The sequence below is a fragment of the Schistocerca nitens genome, chromosome 6 (genome assembly GCF_023898315.1).
Source record: "Schistocerca nitens isolate TAMUIC-IGC-003100 chromosome 6, iqSchNite1.1, whole genome shotgun sequence".
Lineage (NCBI taxonomy): Eukaryota > Metazoa > Arthropoda > Insecta > Orthoptera > Acrididae > Schistocerca > Schistocerca nitens.
In genome coordinates, this window is record NC_064619.1 from 558713893 (window position 1) to 558721834 (window position 7942).

Consider the following 7942-nt stretch of genomic DNA (forward strand, 5'->3'; position numbering starts at 1 on the left):
GTGATCTTGTAGCTATCATCCTCTTATTTTTCGCCACAAGCCTCTTCAATGACTGTCCGCCACGACAAAACACACTTTCCTCCACGTTACGACTTTCAGGGAGACCGCACGAACCTCCCCTCATTAATTGTATTCATATTTTCAGCGTGTATAGAGCATGATTAGGACGTCAATTGTCAAGTTACGTAAACAGAAAGACGAAACACTCAACCGTTATTGAGAAAATAGAGTTTGAAAATTTTATACACGATTATATACTTTCTATGGACCCTCCTATTCCCGATGTCCGCATAAACAAAAGCTCTTTGTTACTTAACTCGCGCGTAATTTAAGCAACAGATTTATTAAGATTGTGCCGGCCAGGGTGGCCGAGAGGTTTTAGGCGCTAGTCTGGAACCGCGCGACCGCTACGGTCGCAGGTTCGAATTCTGCCTCGGGCATGGATGTGTGTGATGTCCTTAGGTTAGTTAGGTTGAAGTAGTTTAAGTTCTAGGGGACTGATGACCTCAGAAGTTAAATCTCATACTGCTCAGAGCCATTTGAACCATATTAAGATGGTACAGATTATCAATATCTAATGAATCTTTTATTATTTGCGTAATCTTTAACCTGGAAAAACAATAAATAAGTTTTTTGTACGGAGACTGGAAACAGTAAAAGGATACACTAGAACTTTAATCGAATCAGTACTGCCTACTCATATTATTTCTACTACTATATCTACATTTGTAACAAATATAATGTGTAACCTAAGGACTATTGCACTAAACAGGAAAATGACCGCAGAAACAAGGAAAGCAATGATCTTTGCGATTTATAGCACATAAAATGAACGACGATCTTTTGCATGTGCTTTGTTTTTTCAAAGTGTCTATTGCAACAACAAAAAAATGTTACATTCATTAACGGTTCTCGGCCATCACACAATTTCGCGGTGTACCACGCATATCGTAGCATATCACCAAGTATTGGTGCAGATAATTGATGACGTACGACTGATTGAACACTTAGGCAGCCTTCGCTAGAAGCTACATGTCTATTCTGTTCGGTGATGTATGTGCAATTCTGTAGTCGTTTTATAAGATTCGTCGCCAATCAGCGAAAAGAAAGAGTGACCGCTAACGAGACTTGATACAATTATCCCGTTTTTATGAAACTAGGCGCTTGCTCGCTCGGCTGTGGATACTATGAACAGTTCCGACCTTACAAAGTATGCTCTGATCAGACACGCTATGACCACCGACCTACTATCGATAAAAACCCGTCCAGGCAACAGCTGCGTCACCTGCCAGAGAATGACTGCCAGTCATACACACGCTAGGTGCATGTAATATCAGTAACGGTGCTGTCTGTGTGTCCAATGAGGAAGGCGCATGATCTATCTGCATTTGACCAAGGACAGATTGTGATGGCGCGGAGACTCGGCAAGAGCATTTCGGAAACTGCGCGACTTTCGGTTGTCCGAGGAGTGCGGTGGTGATTGTCTTGAAGACGTGGCGAAACGACATGTCGTGGGGTTGGGCGGCCAGTCTTCATTACAGATGTCGGCCGTCGTAGGCTGGACGAAATGTGGCGACGAAATGTCGCGAAACTAATATGAGACTTTAATGCTGCGCAGAATACTAGTGTGTCTGAACAGAGAGTGCACCGAACACTCCTAACGATGGTCCTCCGTGACCATTGGCACTTGAGATTGGCGCAGTGGCAGAGCGTTGCGTGGTCTGATGAATCCCGGCACCTTCATCATGACGACGATGGGAGAGCGCTAATCCGTCGTCTTCCGGAGGAATAGCTCCTCCACACCTGTGTTGCGAGACAGAGACAAGCTCGCGTCGGCTCCATTATGCTCTGGGGAACATTCACGTGAGCATCCCTGGGTCCAATGGAGCTCGTGCAAGGCACCACGAGGGGCCAACGAGTATCGTACACAGATTGCAGACCACGTACACACCTACATGACGATATTGTTTCCCGACTGCAGTGGCATTTTTCAGAAAGATAATGCACCATGTCAAAATTCCAGGAATGTGACGGAGTAGTTCGAGGAACACAGTGGTGAGTTCCAGTTAAGGCTTATCAGTGTATAACCGTGTCTAAAATTTTCAAACTTGAGTGTCTCGAAAAATGTTGAGAGTTGCATCTTCCTGTTTATGTATGTTGATGTACTAATCGACGAGGAAAAGTTCGTGCGGTCCCCCTTTTTAGCGGATGAAGTTTAATTGCTGCCGGCCGCTGTGGCCGATCGGTTCTAGGCGCTTCAGTCCGGAACCACGTTGCTGCTATGGTCGCTAGTTCGAATCCTGCCTCGGGCATGGATATGTGTGATGTCCTTAGGTTAGTTAGGTTTAAGTAGTTCTAAGTCTAGGGGACTGATGACCTCAGATGTTAAGTCCCATAATGCCATTTGAAACATTTGTTTAACTGCTTTCCCTGCATGAGGTATAAATCTTCGATACAGTGCCTCCAGAAACAGCAAACAATTTGGCTCCCTTGATTACGGTAACGCCCACCATACGAGCACTAATAATTTTTCCGCGTTCGAACTGACTTAGCTCCGGCTAAATGCAATCAGGACAGCACATGACACTGTTCTGAAAACGACTGACACTTTTGTTGAGGACACTGCGGACGTGCTGTTTGTGGTCAAACACAACAGCGCAACCTCCGAACTCAAATGCATTTATGTTCAGGCACGCATTTCTCGCGGTGTTTCCACATTTTGGTCCAACCCCTATGTTTCCTGCTCTCCAGCTAAGTTCACAATTTTATTTTTCTGAACGGTGTTTTGGATACTGACGATTTTCTCGGTTAGTTCAACGCACTGCGCGTTAACATACGAGACTGGGGGGTGAGCGGCATCCACGTCGATTGCGCGCGCGGATTAACGACCGCTGGTCTGGAACATCGGTCAGCTGTTTGGTGTTTCAGCGGTTTTTCACTCTCATTTAGGTCAATGCTGGGCTAGTTCCCAAATGCCGTCTCAGAGGATACGTTATACAGACAGCTAAAATACCGTGACGCACAGAACAAAGTTTACTTGATTCACAGACATATGGCGTACACGGTTTCTCTCCCTTGGATTAACTGACTGATGTGGCGACATGAAGGATATACGGCAGAAGGTTAAGACAAAATGAATTTTCTGGATCATTAAAAATGTGGACCACGTACTTCGAGACAAAAACTAGAGAAGAGAGGGTAAGTACAGGCTGACAGCGTATCAAAACAAGCGTTTACAGCAAACGAGATACACTATTAGATCAGATGTATTGTGTAGAGGAATGGGATTTTTGGTCACCCAGAAAAATGTTTTCTAATCATCATCCAGAAAATTCTCAGACAGTTGTCACAGCAGATCGCTCGATGTCAAAATCGTGGAAAGCTATTTACGAGCTTAAAGAATGAAAATATCCAAATTTAATATATTTCGAAGATGACTTCCTTAACATTTAGGTTCTTGAAAATGGCAAGGCCTAAATCGTGATTTGCGATAGAAAAAACAATCTGTACAAGCAAGTGACAGAACTTTTACTGGAACATCATTTAAATATAAATATGAATTAAAGTTATAGAGTCGCCACAAGCCGTATGTAGCTTCTTCTTTATTTTACACTCCATCAACGCGAGCATCTTCGGGACTGTGGAAATACAATGTGTTTTATTACCACAAAATAAAATAAATTAACAGATTCAGCTTACAACATAATAACTTACATCAGGTGGCCTAGGGCCACTCGTTACAAAAATCGGGCTGTGTATAGCACCACCTCTCACATGAAATGAAATAACTTAGTTGTGAACGGTTAACGTAATTCTCTGGTCAGGTGCATTCTAAGATTAAACAGCAAGACACACCTTTTCCCGTTGAGCGAATCAAAGCCTTTCGATATGCACCTTCGCTGAAAGTACCTCACGAAGACTTATCTAAAGCTATGTGAACGATGGAAAATATTCACATTATTTTCGGACGTTCACTCATACAAGTCTAAAAAGCATACCCAGTTACTGAAATAATTTTAGAATGACACAGTAAAATTGCAAAATAAAATTATAATTGCCACTTTTACGGACGTTAATACGTATGTCATGCATGTAACAGGATATTAATGGTATTAAAACTGACAGCGTAGATTAATTTTGCCATTCATACGTGGTTGCATGATTCCTCTATCATGTACAATTATTAAGGGTGCAGTGTACTGGGAGGAAGGTGTTTACAACATTCATATTTATTTACAAATCACATACTTCTCACATATACGTATTTGCTTATACCCATGAAGGTAACAAATTTGAAATTGCACGGAACATTCGTGAATGCCCATAAATGAGGCGGATATTTGCCGCAGTCTAGTGATACTAGTATTTTTCAAATTGGTTCTGAGCACTATGGGACTTAACATCTGAGGTCATCAGTCCCCTAGAACTTAGAACTATTTAAACCTAACTAACCTAAGTACATCACACACATCCATGCCCGAGGTAGGATTCGAACCTGCGACCGTAGCGGTAGCGTGGTTCCAGACTGAAGCGCCTAGAACAGCTCGGCCACAACGGCCGGATCGTATTTTTTTTAATTACATAGCGTTGCATAAGGTTTCATGAGGCAGTTTTAACGGAAGCGTAAATCATTAGGGTCTTGACTCGTTCAACAAGAAACGGTATCTCTTGCTGTTTAATCTTTGAATGCATCTGGCCAGAGACTTTACTTTAACTATACTGGACCAACTCACTCCATTTTGTGTATGACGGCGTGCTTATACACAACCAGATATTTGTAACGAGTGGCCCTCGGTCACGTAATGTAAGTTATCATGTGGCAAGTTGAATATGTTAATTTATCTTATTGTAAGGTTGTATAAGACGTTGTATTTCCATGGTTCCACAGCCGCGTTGGTCGCGTGAAACGTAAAATAAAGAAAAAGTTACATGGCGACGTGTAGTGGCTCTACAATTGTAATTACTAACCGCCGCTGTACCCCTGCAGGCAAGTGCCTGCGCTCGCTATAAATATACACCGTTACTCATGATTTGTCTATTCACTGGGGAAAAGTGTCCTGAAAAACCAATTTTATGCCAGACAGAACGTAAAAAAAAAGTAAAAATGTGAGCAGTAGGGAAGATTGCCAGGAAGTCATTGGAACACACTTTAGTTCGCTTGCTGTAGAACTGAATTTAAATTTAAATGTTTCAGTCGTAGACTGAATGACGAAATTTCAAATGCAACAGAGATACAGGAGGCGTACGTCAACACACACAGAAAACATACGGATGGAGGACTATGTTTTGAAGCTCTAAATGGAAAGCATAACCTTAGCTTGGATCGTTACATTAACAAACGCAGAAAATAATTTTAAACACTGAATATCAACCTTACTTACAAACCAAAGATTTTGTTTAACCATTTAGGTTCACGAATCGGGTGCTTTATCGCAGTTTACATGATTCGATGTCTGACTTATATCTGTTGCAGATACCGAAGGTTGCTCGGAACACAAGACAAAGCTGACAATAGTTGCATGTTTCACATAAATTAGAGCTAATAATTTGTATATAGGAAGATCTCAGCCTGTCTTTTTTATACTAGCTTGTTCGACATTACACTCATCAATTTTTCAGTACTGCACCGTGCTCAGACAAAACTGTCAGACGGTTACTAAAGGTTCACAACAAAGAATGCTTCTGACGGCTTTGCTTTATATGCTAACTTTGATGCTCCTATATTACAGTGTCGGTTACTGAAATGCGCTACTAAAGGGTAAATTTCTTCATCGAGGAAACTAGTGATTACTTAAGTCTTAAGGAACTAGCTTTAATTCACAGTATAAACAAATTTTATCCCTAAGCGCATAGCATCAGCGGATAATACATCAATATGTAAATTTCAGTGATGGGCAGACTTTACTTAGAAAACTAAATGCATATTTCCTGACTGCAGACTTACACTTATTTTACTTATTGTGAATGTGATGAAGTCATGTCTCGCACAACTGAAGTAAAAGTATTTATATGTCCATTGTTCTGACTGGAGGTTTGAGGGACAGCGGCCGTTCACATTCAGAAGAAAATGTAACCTTTTTTGAAATTTTCCATTCATTTAATCATAAAAATAGCTAGTTCTCTGTGAGTAGTGCACTATAGCAAATAACACAGCCTGAGTCCCTGCTGCCAAAAGATAATTTTGAAAATAATTTTTTTTCCATTTACACACACATTTGTGGCAAACCACTGTTGAACATCACATTGTCCCATACAGAGTGGACATCTGGTTTCGCACCAATAATTCAAGATTATGGAGCTCTGGCTCACGTGATGGCCTCCCAAAGAAAGGAATGTATGACTGAATTCTACATATCAGTAATATTATTACATAGTGAGACATAAAAAGAACACATTGCAATAACTATGTTCATTTAATGAAAATTGTACTTCCCTAAGAGTAATATTAAGTCACAAAAACAGTTGTAGCGTGAAAATGCTCGTCAATGGCCATAGTCCTCAAAAATAGCGCCTTTTCCTAACTTTTGAGTTGCCAGCTTATTATAATTGGGTATCAAGCTGAGGTGTACTGGCGAACGGTGCCCTAATATACGTCATATTATTGGCTGTTTTTGCATACGTATGGCCTCCCAACACCGACAAGGTTTATGTTAGTATACTTCCCTTTCAAAGAGCATGAGAGTGCCGTTGACAGAAGTGTCTTTTTATGTCTAATAAAATGTGTATTTTCTTCAGCAGTCGGTAGATATAAAAGATAAGATTAACAATGAGAGAGTTGTGGTTTCGTCTCGTTGCCTCGTTTCAAGTCACAAAGACTGATCCGTTCTCCTGAACTATTTATATCAGGCCCTTATAATGACGAAGATACGAAGAGAAGCGACACTGTCGTAGCCAAATAGATGAGCATAATATTAAGTTTTAAATGATGTTTTACTACAACGACAAAAATTTCCAGTCACATGATGTTAGACGTTTTGATTAGTGGCTAGGCATCTTAAGGTATTAAGTGTTCTGCCTACGTGAAAATATTCACACATAATTCTTATATGCACTTTGTAACTACTGCAACGAACTTGGTCGGTTATAGAGTGAATAGAAAAATTACGTGTGTACATTGTACGATGGGAAGATATTGAAGACGTTACTCACTATGTAAAACATATCCTGTGAATGAAGAATCTTGCAAATGAGGATGCCGTACTATTTGATCATGTCATCGTGTATAAAATACTTCCATATTTTCTCGACGTTTACCGAAGAAATTTCACACATATGGTAGAATACGTAACAGAATTTTAACAGCACCGGCTGCAGTAAGCAATGCATATTTTACGAGCACGAAGACCCCGTTATTATAAGCTTGTGAGGCCAGCGGGTGGGTGGGGGAGGGAGGAGGGAGGGTACCTGAAGCTGGCTGTGAGCCCCTCACCTGTCGCTCTGCGGTGAGTCGGGCTGTGGTGCGGCTACTTCGGAGCGTGGTGCGACGGAGGCGGCGTCGGCGGCGGCGTCGGTGGCGTCGGCGTGTTGTGGCGTGGCGGCGCCGCGCGCCCCCCTTTATAGCTGCCAGCCGCCAGCTGGGGGCATGCGCGCCGCCCCCGCCTCCTCCACGCCGCCGCGTGTGGGACGTGGGACGCTCTTCCCGGAAACACTCGAGTACGCGTGGCCTATCGGCACACCAGATGCTGACAACTACTGTATGCCGGCGGGTGCATAAGCAAAATATAGCTTTCCGAATGATCGGTCTCGCAAAGTAAATCAGCGTCTTTACTGTCTTGTCACCAAATCTATTGTGAAGAGTACCCTGGCGGATAGATAGTAGATCAGGAGCCATTCCTGGAATCCTCATGCAACGTCACTGCAGAATATCTGCTACCGATACGCTATCCCAACAGGAACCTTCTTCGTCCCCTCATTCACTACTGTTTTTCTGCGTAAATATGTC

General features: G+C 42.2%; 1 protein-coding gene across 1 annotated transcript in view; it reads right to left on the reverse strand.

Annotated features, from left to right (window-relative positions):
* Positions 1 to 7537, reverse strand: part of LOC126262978 (uncharacterized) — a 266768-nt gene extending 259231 nt beyond the window's left edge. Inside the window, exon 1 of the mRNA XM_049959929.1 lies at positions 7430 to 7537. The gene's annotated coding sequence lies outside the window, so the exon portion shown is untranslated. The remainder of the gene's footprint in view (positions 1 to 7429) is intronic.
* Between the last annotated feature and the right edge of the window lie 405 nt (positions 7538 to 7942).